General features: G+C 37.8%; 1 pseudogene; it reads right to left on the bottom strand.

Annotated features, from left to right (window-relative positions):
- Positions 1 to 185: 185 nt before the first annotated feature.
- LOC113177271 (olfactory receptor 2AE1-like) lies at positions 186 to 1,123 on the bottom strand (annotated as a pseudogene).
- Positions 1,124 to 19,239: the final 18,116 nt, after the last annotated feature.

Below are 19,239 nucleotides of genomic sequence, written 5' to 3'. Positions count from 1 at the left end.
GTCTTCTTTGGAGAGATTTTTAATCTTTTTCCCTAGTTCTCTATGGGGTGTGAAATGTGACCCATGATGCTTGGATGCCACTTTATTCTTGGGATAGTCAAAGTACATCATGGATCTGGATTCTTGAAAATTCTTAGAGGTTTACCCATAATAACACTCTATACTTGGGCCAACTACAGGTGTAGTCATTGGGTGATAATACCTCTCCTCAACACTCTCCTCAGAGCCTTAGCTACATCCTTATTCCAGAGAGTATAAATCAGAGGATTCAGTGTGGGAGTAATGATGCTATAGAACACAGAACCAACTTTGTCTTGCAGTGGAGTGCGCTGGGACCTGGGCCTCATGTATGAGAAGATGCAGGCACCAAACCAGAGAGAGACCACAATGAAGTGGGAGCTACAAGTGGCAAAAGCATTTCTTTTACTCCCAGCTGAACGCATCTCTATGACACTGTGCAGGATGAAGCCATAGGATGTAGAAACCAGGATGATGGGGAGGAGGAGAAGCACGATGCTACAGATATACACTGTGGTCTCATAGACGGTGACATCACCACATACCAACTTCACAACAGCTGGATACTCACAGTAGAAGTGGTACATTTTCTGAGATCCACAGAAGGGAAAGTGCATCAAGATGACTGTGTGAATTAGGGAGTTCAGAGATGCCCCCAACCATGAGGTGAGGGCCATCATCAGTGCCACCTTCCTGCTCATGAGCACAGTGTAACGCAGAGGATGACAGATGGCAACATACCTGTCATAGGACATGAGAGCTAGCAGAAGACACTCAGTGCCACACAGAGACAAACAGAGGAAGTGCTGGGTGGCACAGCCCAGGAGGAGATGGACTTGCTGCCAGACAGGTAGTTGGTGGCCATCTTGGAGATGGTTGTGCAGATGTGCATCAGGTTCATGAGGGAGAGCTGGCTGAGCAGGAAGTACATGGGGGTGTGAAGCCCATGATCCACACAAATGAGGAGGATGGTGAGGGTGTTGCCACTCAGTGCAACAAGGTAGACCACCATGGTCAGGCAGAAAAGGAAAAGGTGGGTTGGGGAGTCATTGAAGAGCCCTTCAAGGATGAAGTCTGCCAGAGACGTCTGATTCCTCAGCCACATGGTCCCTTCAAAGTCCCTGGGGAAACAGGAAGTGGAGACAAAGTGTGATGCCAGACATATGGAATCCTGTGTACATGGTGATCAGCTCTTTTGATCCAATCAAACATTTGTGAAGAGATTTTTCTATATTTGTAATTATCCTGCAGCTGAAATTATTTAAATTCAGTTTTTTCAAAACAAGAGAAACCTAAAATTTGTTATCTCAATCATGGTCATTTGAAATTCCAAGACTCTATTAAGGCCTAAAATTTATGACTCTTCTTACTAAATATAGGCATATGTGTGTGTGATCATATGTGTGATTTGTGTTAGTGTGTGTCTGTGTTTGTATGGTTGGTGGATTGTGTTTCTTATTTTACCAGGCAGGTTCTATCAAGAGCATCTGAACCACTAAGACATTTCTATTAATACATGTAATTGTTAAGGGTGGCATTACAGAACTTTGGCCTTATTTCTATGTGGAAGCTGGTTAAGGAGTTGGTGTACTGCTGTCATGTTTAAGTCTGATTTGGAAACTTTAAGCCTACAGGACAAGCAGTAGAAAGGGAAGATAGTACAAAGCAAGGCAGACAAGAGACAAAATACAAAAGCATGAGCTGTGACCCCACAAGAGAAAACAAACAAACAAAAAAGAGTCAGTTCTGCTTGCGTATGGAATTAGGCACTGGGGTTTTTTTGTTTGTTTGTTTTTTTGTTTGTTTGTTTTGTATTGGCTTTTTTGAATTCTACAAAATATTTGAGTTTCTTTTAACATAATTAAAAAGCATAAAATAGGCCTCAATTCAGTCTCCATACTTCCCTTTTCCCTCTCCTCCTCTCTTCCTCTGATCCCTTCCCTCTACTCTGCTGATCTGCTATTTATTTATAGTTTTTTATTAGTTACTTGTGGATATACATACAGATGACATCCATATGGTATGTTCATATAGGCACATGGGAAATTTAGGTCAGATTTCTAATGAAGCTGAATGCACACCCCTAGTCCAGAATTCCAAGAGCCTAAAGGAGTATCCTGGGGAATGTAGAGCAACTGCAGGCCCAGCTACTGCTCCATACCAATGAGGTGTGAGCCAGCAGACCAGAAAAAAACTATTAATACTACAGGATGGCTGCTTCCCTTCTGACCTCTAATCTCCCAGGGATCTCCTCTAAGACCCACCTTAACTAGAAATGAGAAATTAGAGAGATTTTTGGGAAATGTAGTTCATCCTAGCCAACCTCACACATCACAAAGTCACTGCAGTCCATCTTCTGCCCTTTTGGCACACATTCACAACCTCCACCAGTCAGGTTAACCTCCAAATACAAAAATGATACCTGTGTAACTAAATACAATATATCCAGCATGAAGGCAAACACGTTAACCCTTTCTCCAGGAGAAAATCCAAAGTTCTTTATTTCCCCTAGGGGAGACATTCATTCCTCCGATACATGTGTCCCCTTTAATATCCTGGAACTTCAAAATTTTCTGAATGATATATGTGAAAAATATTCTAATGGAAATAAGAAAGAAATACTCATTACTACCACCCACGGGATAGAGATTCTTATCCAAAAATGGCTTAGCATGTACTTTGGATATCAACCCCTGTTTCTTCACTCAGTCCTGGCATCTGCCCAATAGATCCATGAACAAACTGGACATGGCATCCGGGGTAAAATTAATCCCTGGATTCAGAATGATGGACTTACACTCACCAAGGCCAATCTGTCTGAAGCCACTGCTGAATATGGATAACAGCATAGACCATCATGAGTTCCCCCCATCGCCCCAGTCCTGGGGTGATCAGCCAGCCTCTCCACAGCACATTGATGATATTGGACCACATTCAACATGAAAGGGACATTCCTTTTTTTCCTGGACAGGACACTCACTCTGGGTATGGATTTTGCTTCGTCACTTGAAGTGCTGCTGCCAGAACTACCATCTCTGGACTCACAGAATGCTTTATTCGCCATGAGAGTATTCCACGAAGCATTGCTCCTGATCAAGGAGCTTGATTCACAGCAAACAATTGTGCAATATGGCCTGTGTTCATGGGATTTGTTATACTTAACATAGGTCCTCCATCTTCCTGAAACACAGAACCTGATAGAATGGTGAAATACCCTGGTAAGACTCCGCTTCAAGCAAAACCTAGGTGGCAACACCACTCATTGCTGGGGCAATGTCCTCCAGGGTGTGGTACATGCTCCACGCCTGCATCTAATTTATGGTACTCCTTCCCTCACAGCAAGGATTCATAGGATCATACCCCAAGAATTCGATGGATAGAAATGAGAGTGCGTTCTCTCCCTATAAGATTAATGTCTATGACCCACCAACATTATTTTTTCCTGTACTTTTCAGTTCTCCTGCTTTAGAAAATTCTTAGCTACAAAGGAAGGGATTCTACTTCACAGACACAAAGTGATTCCATTTTCTGAAGGTTGAGATTGTCCTGCTGCCACTTTAGGATGCTCATTATAGCTGAATCAACAGGTGAAGAAGGTCACTCTATGGCATGGAGTGATTGATTCTGACTAGGAAGGGAAACTGAGTTGCTACTACACAATACAGAGAGGAAGAGCAAGTGTGACATAGGACATTTTCTCGGTGTCTCTTCAAACTCCCCAGTCCTATGATGGAGGGCAATAGGAAACTAAAGCCCAAGTCAGGTCACACTGAGAAGGGCTCAGATCCTTCAGAGATGAAGGTTTGGGTCATCCAACTGACCAGGAACAGTGACCAGCTGTGAACCAAGGCAGTATGGACTGTGGAGTGAAACAGGATAGTTAAAAGACCAGTAATGACCATGTGGACAACCCCCAGGAACACAAACTGTCATACTTTGTGCATTTATTCTTAATGGTGATAAGAATTTGTATATTTATATTACACAAATTAAGCGTTTATTTCATTGTCATCCTCTTATCAAACATGAGGTGTGAATAATACCTAAAATCATATCTCAAATAACTAGATATAAATGAAGGAGTATGAATCCATAGAAATAGAATAAATATCACACAACATACAAAAAAAGGATTTTTTCCCTTAATGAGGAAAGGGTTGTATATTTTATATACTCTACTTGGGAAAAGTTGATGACATCTTAGATTATACATAGAATACTCATATTATATTAGGTAGAAGGATATCTTATGTGTCTTTATTTGAACATTGAGCAAAATTTTTAAAGAATGCATCAGTGCTGTGCTGACACAAAACAAAGCAACCATACCTATGTCCTGGGTCGATTTGTGAGTCAACAGATGACAAAAAAATGCTAACAAAACTAGGTTTTTCATGTTGATTCAGCCACCCTTGCCAATCTGCCCTCTCTCCAGTTCTCCCACAAACACTAATCAGAATAAGAAGTTGATCTCCATGAGGAAATTAGACTCAAAAAAGTCATAAACTAAGTAGAGCCTTCTATCACTTCTTGTGTCTTACCTCCTAAATATATTCCTGTACTTTCACATATTCTGATTCATTGATGTTCATTAACAGGAAAGAACCACCACCAATGAAGAAAAGTACTCATGACAATTATAAGAGTAACTACCAGTAACTAAAAATAATTATGTGAGTATAAAAAATAAACTTCAAAAATTAAAGCAAAAAACACAGGACTTAATGCATTCTAATCAAATTTCAATTCTACCAGTAAAAACGAGTTCACATTTATTTTTCTTCTGTCCAAGGGTCGCTCTAGGATTATAATGACAGTCGTGTCACACTGTTACTTCCTGCTCAGCTTCTATGGACTAAGAGAACAATTTCAACCCTGGTTCCCCTGATTACTTCAACTCAGTTGACATGATCTGCATACATCTTTTCTACCTAATTATTGAAACACATCTCTTTCTCTTTCTTCAATAGTTTCTGACTATCTCTATGAACCCCCTTGGCATAAGTTTTCCATGATATGCCTCTACTCTCTTTCTTCCTTAGGCAACCCATTCTTGTACCCCTTAAATTATGTTTTTCTCTATCTTCTCAGGAAGCATCCTCATGTACTGATGAAATGTCACCATTGACTAAAGGATAATCTCACAATGCCCTAGTTTCTAATAAAGGCTTCTGAACACCTCAAGCCCCAACACTATCTTACCTGCAATTTTCTCTGCAGAGATTTGTGCACAGAAGTGAGATGGATTGAGAAGAACACTCCTCCCAGCCACACATTGGCTATTGGTCTTCCACAAAAGTACTTGCTGAAGTACTCCTCAGACTCCTCCTCTACCCTGGAAGCTGCATCTTCTAGCAGAATACCAGAGAGAATATTTGTCCAGCTCACTCTTCATGGTTTCCACTAATTATCCTAGTGATGGAGCATCACACAAACAACAGGACATGGTGTTCTAGGACCCTCTGAAAATCTGTGTTTATATTTTGAGCCCTATCAGACAGATTAAGTAAAACTGAACACATTTGGCCCCTACTAATTGGAACCGGTGGTGCATATGTTTCCTCTTGACTCTGAACTTATATTTGAACTTCCTTCCATTACCAGATTGAGAGCCTGGGAAATAGAAATGGCCATCCATGTTACCTGAGTAAGAGACTAAACATAATAACAGGTTAATCCTCAATGCTCCCAGAGTCCAACAAAAATCATCTTTGCAGTCTCTGTGGTTTTGGATCACTATAGCACTCTCATCATAGATTTACCCTCATTCCCTAGTAGTAACATACAAGTATGTATGTGTTATGCAGTTACTAAGCTTCTTCCATACCACAGAGATGTTTCCTCAACAGTAATCAAAGGGGTCAGAAGAGGCCAGACTGTCTTGACCTGAGCCAGTCATGAGGGAAGAGGTTCATGCTCCACGAGGATGAAACATCCTCCAGGTCCTCAGGACCTCTGATGTCAGCAGAGGTGAATAGAAATCTGAAGACCTGATGGCATCAGGGATTCCCACTCAGAAGACACACCGGATGTCTTCTGGGCACCATTACCCAAGATACCAATTAGTCTGTACCATGTGCACTGAAGTGAGTATCCCATGGTGCTGTACTTGAAGTTTGTTTGCAGGGGTGGGGAAACTGGGTAATTGGGGAATCTGGTTCTGAATATAACATGGGAGTACTCTCTCTAGGGGCTAGTTAATAATACAGAGTAACGGATCCTACAGTCCCTGATTTGTTTTGTTCATTACAGAATCCAGGTCTCTGTAGCCCCTTTCCGTGCTACTCTTTTGAGAAGACAATCTGAGTGTCGTTTTGCCCAGTGGCCACATTACTGTTTTTCTCATGTCTTATATTATAGAATTGGCAGCAGGTAATTCCCATTCTCAGTCTTATTGGTGCTTCATTTCTATGGACCACACAAAATAGCATGTTAGGAGATTTTATATGGACCAATAGAAAGAAAAGTGCATTCCCTGTATTTCATTTACTTCCATATTTTATTCACTCACTGCCCTCCTCTCATCATAAGCATATTTGAGCTATTCTTGTTTCTTGTTTTGAAGCACAAACAAGACTGAGTGTGGGAATTACCTGCTATCATTTCTATAATACAACACATGGGGAAAAAAACAGAAAGTGGCAACTAGCCAAGAAGACATTCAGACTGTTTCTCTTTTCTCAACTCAGATATTAAAATGCCTTGCTTCACTGAGCTTACCTTGACTCTATATCATGGCTTGTTGTTTAAGTAGAGGAAACATGTTATTACTTTCTTGAAAACCTATAGGCTATTACTTTTATCTGGTACCTCCCTTTATGACAGAATATAGTTTTAATTTAGGCAGTCTTGGCATTTATATGATTTATTCATTGTTTGAGAAATATTTTATGAGAGCCTGCTGCATTCCAAGAAGTGTACTGATTACATAGTGATAACAAGCATGAGGGGTCTTTTACTCCTTAGGGGTTACAGACACAACTATGTCAACTTAAGTTTAGGATTTGTATTAATCAATATTCAATGCAAGTGACATAAAACAGAATGTGTTGCATTTTTTTCTTTTTATTTATGTCTAACATTAGGATTAATTTTGACATAATTACAAAGCATGGAATGTAATTTGTCCGAATTCAGTCCACAGTATTTCCCTTTCCCTTCCTTCTTCCCTTTCTCTTTTCTTTCTTCTGCTGTACTGATCTTTCTACTATTTACTTTTAGGCTTTTTAAAATAGAAACTTGTGGATATACATTATGGTGAGGTTCCTTGTGGAATATCCATGTATGTGGTATAATCATATATGTATTTTACATATATTCATATATGTGAAAGTTAGTTCAGATTCACTCTGCTGTTCTTCCCTTATCATGTACCATCTCCCGCTTCTCATTACCCTTTATCTAGTCCACCTACCTCATTTCAATTTTGATAGAAGGAAGGCACCAGTAATAGCCTGTAGGTTTTGAAGCAAGTGATAAAATGTTTCCTCTACTTAAACAACAAGCCTCGATATAGAGTCAAGGTAAGTGCAGTGAAGCAAGGCATCTTAATATCTGAGTTGAAAAAAGAGAAACAAGAATAGCTCAAATATGATCGTGATGAGAGGAGGGCAGTGAGTGAATAAAACATGGGAGTAAATGAAATGCAGGAAAATTCATGGTTCTTTATATTGGTCCATATAAAATCTCCTGACACGCTATTTTGTGTGGTTCATAGAATTGAAACACCAACAAGACTGAGTGTGGAAATTACCTGCTATCATTTCTATAATACAACACATGGGAAAAAAAAACAGAAAAGTGGCCACTGGGAAAGAAGACACTAAGACTGTCTTCTCAAAAGAGTTGCACAGAAAGGGGCTACAGAGATCTGGATTCTGTAATGAACAAATCAGGGACTGTAAGAATTAACTCTGTATTATTAACTAGCCCCTAGATAGAGTATTCCCATGTTATCTTCAAAACTAGATTCCCCAAATTACTCAGTTCCTCCTCCCCTGCAAACAAGCTTCAAGTACACACCATGGGATACTCATTTCAGTGCAGTCCAAGTAAATCAAGAATAAAGTGAAGGATTCACATTTCTTGATTTAAAAACTTAATGCAAAGCAAAAATACATTTTTAGTGATAAAGCAAAATGGTAGAACTATTAGAGAAAAGAGTTTTGGTGGTTCTTTATTAAGTGAAACACAGAATTATTGGTCCTGGCAGATGGGTAACATGTAGATAAATGCAATATGATTTGGAGTTCATAAAGAAACCCACCTGTGTATGACCTGTGGAATTTTGAGAAAGGTGCAATTGCCACTGAATGGGGCAGACACTCTTCAAAAATGAAACTGGCACAACTGAATAGCTACATGCCAAACAATAAAAGACAAATATGCACATAAGGACTCTAAAAGACTAGTAAGACAGAGCCTTGGGGAACACTTTGTCTGGACTAAGATGACAGTTTCATGAATCTATCCACAGTAGCAAATTTGCAGACATACATAGATACACATGCAGGAGGCACATAAAAAAAAAACTGGTGAAATCTAAATACGTTCTGCAAATTGTATCAATGTCAATTTCTAGTTACTATAATAAGAGGAATAGAATGTATCCATAGATAAGCAATGTGCTAATAATTGCTGGAATGCAGGAGAAATTGTATATGAAACATTCCTGTACATTTTTTCGAGCAATTCTCTGTGAAGGTATATTCATTTTAAGATGCAAATTTAATTTTAAAAAAATCATTTAAAAAAATGATGCTTACAGCTGATTTGTGAAAACAAAGCATCACTGTTTTGATCATCTCTGGATCTGCAATAACCAACACAGACTGTGGATCATCACACAACCGGTAATGGAAAAGAAGAGCTGATTAAAACTAATAAGCCAGATTCTGCAGTTAGAGCTACCCCCAGGAATCCAGACTTATTTTAACAGGGTCTTCATAAAAGCAAATATTGTTTTATTTGGAGGAGACTAATATATTAATATTTCTTTGTGGTTTAAGCATAATATCTGAAAATTCTTTACTTCTGACTTCTGTTTTTCTTTTTTCTCTTCTAAAAATTGTACTTTTATGCTTTGCATTTAAATCTATGATCTATGTCATGTTCATTGTTAAACAAGATAAGGTTCAGTTTTGTTGTCTCGTTTTGTTGACCTGTGACCGTCCAGTTGTTCCAGCACCATATTTAGAAAGACTATCATTGCAGCACTTCCAAACTCATTTCCTGAGGCCAATATCACCCTGATCCCAAAACCAGGCAAAGACACCAATATCTCTAATGAAAATAGATGCAAAAATTCTCAATAAAATTCTGGCAAATCAAATACAAAATCATATCAAAAAGATCGTGCACCATGATCAAGTGGGATTCATCCCAGGATGCAAGGTTCATTCAACATATGGAAATAAATAAATTTAATCATCATAACAATAGACTCAAGGATTAAAATCATATGATCATTTCAATATGTGCAGAAAAAAAAACATTTGACAAAATACAGCATAGCTTCATGTTCAAAACAGTAGAAAAACTAGGGATAACAAGAACATATCTCAACATCATAAAGGCTATCTATGCTAAGCCTCAGGCCAACATCATCTTAAATGGAGAAAAATTAACAGCATTCCCTCCAAAAACTGGAACAAGACAGGGATGTCCTCTTTCACCAGTTATATTCAACATAGTTCTTAAAACACTGGCCACAGCAATTAGAGAGTCAAAAGAAATTAAAGGGATATGTATAGGAAAAGAAGAACTTAATTAGCACCATCTGCTCACGATATGATTCTTTTTTTTTAAAGAGAGAGTGAGAGAGGGGAGAGAGAGAGAGAGAGAGAGAGAGAGAGAGAGAGAGAGAGAATTTTTTAATATTTATTTTTTAGTTCTCGGCGGACACAACATCTTTGTTGGTATGTGGTGCTGAGGATCGAACCCGGGTCGCACGCATGCCAGGCAAGCGCGCTACCGCTTGAGCCACATCCCCAGCCTGCTCACGATATGATTCTATACCCAGAAGACCCAAAAAGCTCCACCAGAAAGCTTCTAGAACTAGTAAATGAATTCAGCAAAGTAGCAGGATATAAAATCAACACCCATAAATCAGAGGCATTTCTATATATCAGTGACAAATCCTCTGAGAAAGAAAGCTACCCATTTACAATAATTTCAAAAAAAATAAGATACTTGGGAATCAAATTAAAGAGGTAAAAAATCTACACAAATAAAAACTACAGAACCCTGAAGAAAGAAAATCACAGACGACCTTAGAAGATAGAAATATCTACCTTGCTCTTGGATAGGCAGAATTAATATTATCAAAATGACCATACCACCAAAAGCACTATTCAGATTTAATGCAATTCCAATCAAAATCACAATGGTATTCCTCAAAGAAATAGAAAAAGCAATCATGAAATTCATCTGGAAAAATAAGAGACCCAGAATAGCTAAAGCAATCCTTAGCAGGAAAAGTGAATCAGATGACATCTCTATACCAGACCTTAAACTATACTACAGAGCAATAATAACAAAAACAGCACGGTATTGGCACCAAAACAGACTGGTAGACCAATGGTACAGAATAGATGACACAGAGACTAACCCACAAAATTACAATTATCTTATATTAGACAAAGGTGCCAAAAACATGCATTGGAGAAAAGATAGCCTCTTCAACAGATGGTGCTGGGAAAACTGGAAATACATATGCAACAAAATGAAATTAAACCCTTTAATCTCTTTCATCTGTATAATTGCTCTGCTCAGTGTTTCAAGAACTATGTTAAATAGAAGTGGTGAAATCGGGCATCCCTGTCTTGTTCCAGTTTTTAGAGGGAATTCTTTCAATTTTTCTCTATTTAGAATCATGTTGGCCTGGGGCTTAGCATAGATAGCTTTTACAAAGTTATTATATGTTCCTGTTATCCCTAGTGTTTATAGGATTTTGAACATGAAGCCATGCTGTATTTTATCAAATGCTTCTTCTTCATCTGTTGAGACGATCATATGGTTCTTATCTTTAAGTCTATTGATGTGATGAAATACATTTATTGATTTCTGTATGTTGAACCAACCTTGCATCTCTGGGATGAACCCCACTTGATTGTGGCACAGTATCTTTTTGATATGTTTTTGTATTCGATGCCAGAATTTTTTTTGAGAATTTTTGTATCTATATTCATTAGAGATATTGGTCTGAAGTGTTCTTTTTTTGATGTGTCTTTGCCTGGTTTTGGAATCAGAGTGATATTGGCTTCATAGAATGAGTTTGGAAGTGTTGCCTCTTTTCTATTTCCTGAAATAAATTGTAGAGTATTGGTATTAGTTCTTCTTTAAAGGTCTTGTAAAACTTGGATGTGTATCCATCCATTCCTGGGCTTTTCTTGGTTGGTAGATTTTGTGGTGTCTGCTATTTTATCACTTGAAATTGATTGGTTTAAATTCTGTAGATCATCCTGATTCAATTTGGACAAATTATATGACTCTAGAAATTTATTGGTGCCTTTGATATTTTCTATTTTATTAGGGTATATATTTTAAAAATACTTTCTAATTTTCTTCTGTATTTCTGTAGTATCTGTTATGATATTTTCCTTTTCATCAAGTATGTTATTAATTTGAGTTTTCTCTCTCCTTCTCTTCATTATAATGGCTAAGTGTCTGTCAAATTTATTTGTTTTTCAAAGAACCAACTTTTTTTCTGTTAATTTTTTCAATTGTTTCTTTTGTTTCAATTTCATTTATTTCAGCTCTGATTTTAATTATATCCTGTCTTCTGATGCTTTTGGTGTTGATTTGTTCTTCCTGTTCTAGGGCTTTGAGATGTGTTAATTCACTTATTTGTTGACTTTTTCTTTTCTTAAGAAATAAACTCCATGCAATGAGGTTTCATCTTAGAACTGCTTTCATAGTGTCCCAGAGATTTTGATATGTAGTATCTGTGTTCTCATTCACCTCTAAAAACTTTTTAATCTCCTCCCGATGTCTTCTGTAACTCATTGTTCATTCAATAGCATATTGTTTAGTTTTCAGGTGTTGGAGTGGATTTTATTTCTTATTTTATCATTGATTTCTAATGTCATTCCATTTTAATCTGATAAATTCAGGGTAGTATCTCCACTTTTTTATGTTTTCTAAGAGTTGCTTTGGGAATATTATATGGTCTATTTTAGAGAAGGATCCACGTGCTGTTGAGAAGAAAGTATACTCTCTTGTTAAAGATTAAAATATTCAAAAATAAAAGATTAAAATATTCTATATATGACAGTTAAGTCTAAGTAATTGATTGTACTATTGAGTTCTAGAGTTTGTTTGTTCAGCTTTTGTTTGGAAATCTATCTAGTGATGAAAGAAGTGTGTTAAAGTCACCCAAAATTATTATGTTGTGGCCTATTTGACTCTTGAACTTGAGAAGAATTTGTTTGATGAATATAGCTGCACCATTGTTTTGGGCATATATATTTATGATTTTTATGTTTTTTGGTGAATGGTTCCCTTGAGCAGTATGTAATGTCCATCTCTATCCCTTTTGATTAACTTTGGCTTGAAGTCTACTTTATTTGATATGAGGATGGAAACTTCTACTTGCTCCCAGAGTCCATGTGAGTGGTATGATTTTTTCCAACTTTCCCCCTTCAGTCTATGAATGGCTTTTCCAATGAGATGAATCTCTTAGAGGCAGCATATTGTTGAGTCGGTTTTTTTTAAATCCAATCTGCCAGTCTATGTCTTTTGATTGGTGAGTTTAGACCATTAACATTCAGGGTAATTATTGAGACATAATTTGTATTTCTAGCCATTTTTGTTTATTTTTGGTATTTAACTTGTCTTGGTTTCTCCTTTGATTAGTTTTTCCTTTAGTATAATGCCTCCCTTTTCTGATTTTACTGTTGTTTTTCAATTCCTTTTCATAGAATATTTTGCCAAGGATGTTCTGTAGTAGAGACTTTTGAGTTGTAAAATCTTTTAACTTCTGTTTATCATGGAAGGTTTTACTTTCATCATCAAATCTAAAGCTTAGTTTTTCTGGATATAAGACTCTTGGTTGTGGCATCCATTTTCTTTCAGAGCTTGATATATGTTGTTACAGGACCTTATAACTTTCAGGATCTGGGTTAAAACTCTGCACATATTCTAATCGGTTTCCACCTATATGCAATCTGATTCCTTTCTCTCATGACTTTAATATTCTCTCCTTATTCTGTATATAAGGCATTTTCATTATAATGTGCCTTGGTGTGGATCCGTTATAATTTTGTACATTTGGCACCTTGTAAACCTCTTGAATTTGGTTTTCCAATTCATTCTTAATGTTTGGAAATTTTTCTGATATTATTTCATTGAACAGATTGCTCATACCTTTAATTTGGAACTCCATTCCTTCCTCTATCCCAATATCTCTTAAATTTTTTTATTCTATCCCATATTTCTTCTATCTTCTGCTCATGGTTTCTTACCATTTTCATTGTGCGGTCTTCATTCAAGATTATATATTTTGTCTTCATTGTCTGAGGTCCTGTCTTCCAAGTGGTCTAATCTATTGGTGATGCTCTCAATTGAACTTTTAATTTGGTTTATTGTTTCTTTCATTGCAAGATTTCTGTCTGTTTTTTTTTTTGAAGCCTCTATCCCCATTGAAGTAATCTTTTGCTTCCTCTATTTGTTGATGTAGCTCTTTTTCAAAAATGATCTTTTGCTGCCTGTATTTGCTCTTATATCATCTCTCAGTTCACAGAACATTTTAATTATGTACATCCTGAACCCCTTCTCTGTAATATCTTCTGCTGTGCTAGCCATGGATTCTAATAATGCAGTGTCTTTATTTGTTTCAGACACTTTCTTCCTTTGTCTTTTCATATTGCTTGTGTGTCTTTCCTTCTAGCACTGTGTATATAGGTGGTACCTATTTTACCGTATAGGCTTATTGTGCCCCTGTAAGAACCCAATACCTCTTCTTTGAAATGAAGGACAATGTTATCAGATCCCATATAAACAAATATATATCCTAAAAACCCAAATGTTTGCTACAGTTTGTTCACAATGTACAAAAATGGTGAATTAACTTCTATAATATACTCAGTAGGCTTATAAAAGGATTTACAGATTCTGATGGTAGGCAAGGAACCTGGGGTGAGGAATAGGATGATATGGTGAGGAGGTAGGAGGTGAGGATATAGAGTTGTTATACCTTAGAAAGTCTGAAAGAGAAATCTAAAAAGGAAAATTAGTAGAAGGATGGAAAGTACCTTTGGGTAGATAATTAAGTGGGAAGATAGTAGAGTACATAAAACAAACACACAGATATATCAAGAAAAGTAAAAAATGTTAAAATAGAAGAACCTTAAGGAAAAAAGAAAACAGATTTTTAAAATTTAAAAAATAAAATAGTATTAAAAGAATGTACAACATAATGTAATATACTATTCAGACGTCCCAGACCTTCTTTGTGGGTGCTGCTGCCACTGCCATGGATGGTCTCACTCAGGTATCCAGTAGTCTTGTGTGGGCTAGTATTTGGGAGACCTACTCTGATCTTGAGGCCTGGAGCCCTGGAAAGGCAAGGTGCTTCCTGCATGGGGCAGGAATATTGCTGGCAGAGAAGCCATATTCTCACAACTTGAACCCCAGGTTACTGAGCAATGCAGAATTCTACCTCCCTCTGGCCCGCCATCTTGTAACCCCTCTTAATCATCCACACTTCATTCGTTGCTGTAATTTGTTCACTTATGGCTCTCTCTCTCTCTCTCTCTCTCGCTCTCTCTCTCTCTCTCTCTTCTCTTCTCTTCTCTTTGATCTGAGAGATGAGTCTCACTCACACTAGTGTCTCTGACTCCGCTGGCACAAGGGCAGCTGCCTCATGGCATGTGATGGGAACAAGAACTAGCCATTGGTCAACAGATAATTCTGACAGTGTGTGGATCTATGCTGGACCAGGCAGTGAGGGAGATAACATGTAGGTGACACATAATAATGAAAACTCCATCGTCATATTCTGTCCTTTCCAACTCCAGTTAGAGAACACCCCCTCCCAACCCCAAAAGCACAATAATTAGCTAAAAGAAGTTTAGTCTTCATGGCCCAAATTCTTGGGTTCATACTTGATAAACATTCCCATAAGTTAAAATTTCTGTGCTCCTGAGAGGTCCATACTGGTGTTCTGCCAGGGCGTTTTGTTTGCTATGTCTCTTTGGTCTCTTGACTCTTCCTTAATGTGCAGATTCCTACTCTAGGTAAAAAAAAATGGTGGGGAGAACAGATGTTTTGACATGATTTTGATGATGAGATTTTGGGTAACCAAGTTCACTCAATTACAGGGAATCCACTGAGAGAATATGGTGACATTTTTTCCTTGCAATTTGTTCACAAAACATTTATCTTTTTTCTTCTCACTATGCCATGTCCTTGGTTCATCATCCAGCACTACTTTAAATCTGACTTCACATGGGCACTTAGAAACAGTCATAGTATTCTTATTTCTATTGAATAAAAAAATGTATCATTTTAAAAAATGAGACTCCATTGGCTTAACACAAATGTGAAATCTGTTGAGTGACACCAAAGTCTGTTGTCAGATAATAAGATTGACTTGAGCCATAATGAAGGCTGATTTCCCTTACATCCTTTAAGTGCTACTTTGAGGAATGAATGACTGAAAAATCATCTCCAGACCACTCCTCTCCTTATTGAGTGTGTTTCTTCAACTGGAGATGGTCAAATGGCTCACAAAGCCAGACATGCTCATGTTCACCAAAGTGGTCAATCACGAAGCAATTTGTTTATTGCCTCCATACATGAGTATTTAGAGCAGAGGATACCATACATTAACTCTCTTTGTAAGAAAATCTACAAAGGCTGGTGCCCCTTGGGCTGAATAGTCAGCAACTCAGATGTGTTAAGTTGAATAGCCCCATTCCTGGGTATTCTGGATCCTAAAACCCCTGCCCTTCCACAGCATTACTCAAAGATGAGAGACTAGGAAAAGAAGAAAAGGTGAAGAAGAGATTTCTGCCAGCTGCTTTAATCATGAAACATCTAGTTCTGTATAGGTGGCCCCATAGTGGCAGAGAAGGAGAGTGTGGTAAGTATAAATGGCTCAATAGCCCTGCAATTCCATTCAGCTACATGGAAGAACCTTCCAAAGGTCAGGTACAGTCCTGTTGACACAGCAGAAAATATGCAACATAAAATAAGAACTCATGATGAATTCCAAACAGTTGCAATAAAAACTTGATGCTACATCTTTAGAGGAGAATGTTGAAGGCAGTATAGGTTTCATACACTTCTGTACAAATCATGTATCTAAATACAAGAAAATTAAGCTACATCAATTTATTAAAAAATGTTATTGAAGAGAGGATTATGTCACCATAACACCCTGAATTAATACCTTTAATTTCAGAGAATTGAAACTTTTTCATGCTATTGTGATTCTCTACTCTTACGAGTGAAATTCAGACAGAAGTCCAATATAACCGGCATGGAATCTCTCCTACACACACATCAAAGTAATGTCTCTCCCTCTACTTCAAGATATCATGATCTCATTATTAAGAGCATTTCCTATGAGATGATATTTATTCATGTTTTCATGCTGGAGTATAGAGAAAAAAACTATAAAATCAAATTGTCTTTGGGGTGTTTTTCAGGCTTCTTGCAGATTTCATATAGGGGGAAATGCATCTCTTTACTGATGTTAATCAATATAAAGCAAGAATAAGACTTCTTAAAATTTCTGTCAAGTATCCTCTGCTCTAAATACTCATCATTTGGAAAGAAACAGTATTGTGTATTGCTTAGTGTAAGAATTGAGTTGTAGGAGGGAGGGAGCGCCAGGAGTGGTTCACAGAAAACAGGAATTTGTGCAGTTAGCCTCCTGGGGAGTCTCAGGTATAATTGGTACATTCTATAAATAGTGCTGGGGGCAGGAGGAGTAAGGAATCACCACATGCATAGGAGCTATTCCTTTTACATTTGTTTTGCAGAAGATAGAAAACCCAGAGGATAAAGGCAAAACCCAAGCAAACTGGTTGCCCCCGAATTTCCCAAAACTCCAAAGGGTGAATTTTCCACTGTGCATGGTAATAACTCATTCATTAGCTGTATATGTTTAATTCTGGTTCATTACACTAGGTGCAAACTCAGAGCCAATCAGATCATCCCCAGGAACAAACCACCAATCCCTCTACCCACAGGAATATGGATTTAGAGGTAGGGAGGAGCTCCAGAAGTCTGCCTAAGATGAACAGGAACTTCCTAAGTGTTTATAGCAATTTCAATGACATCATCTCTTTGATCTTCCAAACATAAGGGAAACAGGAACCTGATTAGGCCTCCAACTCCACGGTTCCAGAGGAGAGGAGGCTAGACAGCAATTAAGAGTGAACTTCAGACAGAAGTCCAATATAACCTGTATGGACTTGTGTCTGAATTTCACTCTTAATTGCTGTCTAGCCTCCTCTCCTCTGGAACCCTGGAGTTGGGGGCCTAATCAGGTTGGTGTTTCTAATGTAGCTCCTCATAGGTAGAGAAGCACAAGGCTGATAGCTAGGAGGACTCAGGTCTCTATGGAAGAATTTGGGATCAGATCCATCACCATTTTCCTTCAATACTCTGTCTTCTGAATTTTCCTTTCAGCTCTGGGGGATGCTGTTTGGAGAACTGTGCCTGCAGAGCATGCCTTCTGTGCCAAGTTGTGCAAGGCCAGTTTATGTGCTGGGAAATGAGGTGGGGCAAGAGTTTCAGTCAGAGGAAAGGCCACTCTCTCCATTTCCTGAAATTGGAGGGTCAGGTGCCCTCTTTGCAGTTGGCAAAAAATCGTGCACTGTCTTACTTTGACCTTTTATAATAGGAACTTCAAGAAGCTACCTTTGGTAAATGCAGTGACTCTGAAGTCCACAGCTGTTCAATGGGTAACTAAAAGCAGGATAAAGCTTGGTGTTCTGCCTTCACTGGGTATCATTTACTAACTTAACATTTTTGACTGCTCAGCTCTGCACATAGATATGTTAATCATTTAAGAAGTGCTCATCTAAAAACTGGAAATACCACATTTATTAACCCAAATTTACCTATATTTAGCTATATTTGATACCCCCTTGAAAACTGAGGCAAGATGGAGGGGACATTTAATCATCAGCTTTTACAGTACCTTGTTTCAGAGACCTGGTGTGGTGCCTAGAAGTTTTCAGTCATTGTTCAATTCCTTCCAGAAATGACAGAGCATTATAGACAGATCACAATGAGGAGACTCTTCCCTCAATAGGAGCAATCATTTCATGGGACCTATAATGCCCCTTCTAGCATTTCAGGTCTGGTACATGAACATACTGTGCATTAAGTTAAATTTACCTACTTCAAGAGATAAGGACTTCTCAGAGTGCGAGAACTGAGATAATAATCCATCAGACTACAGTTTGGCCAATAATACTTAAAAATGCATACTTCTTCCCCACTTCTGCAATTCTTCTTCTACATAAACCTTCAGTTCATGTCAGCACCCTGAAGATATGCCTAAAACATGCATTCCCATTGTGGCTGGTATTAAAGTTATTTTCTTGATTTTCACAATTACTGTTTGGGTTTGTTTTCGGGGGTGAGTGGCCAGACCTGGTTTTTGTACCTGGCCTGGAACTCCTGTAATACTTTTAGTTCATATATTTTGGGAAATCCATTAATCACTGTGTAATTGGTAATGTCATAGGTTATTTGATATCATGAGAAACCGAAGCAAAGCCACTAGCATTAAATCTCCTTATTTTGTGTCTGCAAAATAGCTGCTGTTGTTAAAAACAGACTTTATCATAACAAAATGTTTCATCAAACATTCTTAAATCTTAGCCCACACAGTTTTGTCTGCCTAGTATGATTTTGTGCCTCATAAAAGATTCCTGCTTAGCCTACAAAACAAATCTCCTATAGCATCTATTTGGTACATAGAGTCTTTCCTTATTTATCTCAAACAGTAGAACAATTTATATTTTGCCTGTATTCCCCAAGACTCTGGAGGCTGAGGATGGAGGATTGCACATTCAAAACTAGCCTCAGAAATTCAGTGAGGTCCTACGCAATATAGCTAGAACCTGTCTCAAAATAAAACATTAAAAAGAGAAGAGTAATAGAATTAATCACACATTATTACTCTATGCAAATGATTATACAACACACGTATCTCTACATAGTGTACAAGCAGTAGATTCATTCTACTATCCTTATTAC

This window comes from Urocitellus parryii, unplaced genomic scaffold, assembly GCF_045843805.1.
Source record: "Urocitellus parryii isolate mUroPar1 unplaced genomic scaffold, mUroPar1.hap1 Scaffold_264, whole genome shotgun sequence".
NCBI classification, from domain to species: Eukaryota; Metazoa; Chordata; class Mammalia; order Rodentia; family Sciuridae; genus Urocitellus; species Urocitellus parryii.
The sequence above is the reverse complement of the archived record's forward strand: the minus strand, read 5'-3'. Positions and strand labels throughout refer to the sequence as shown.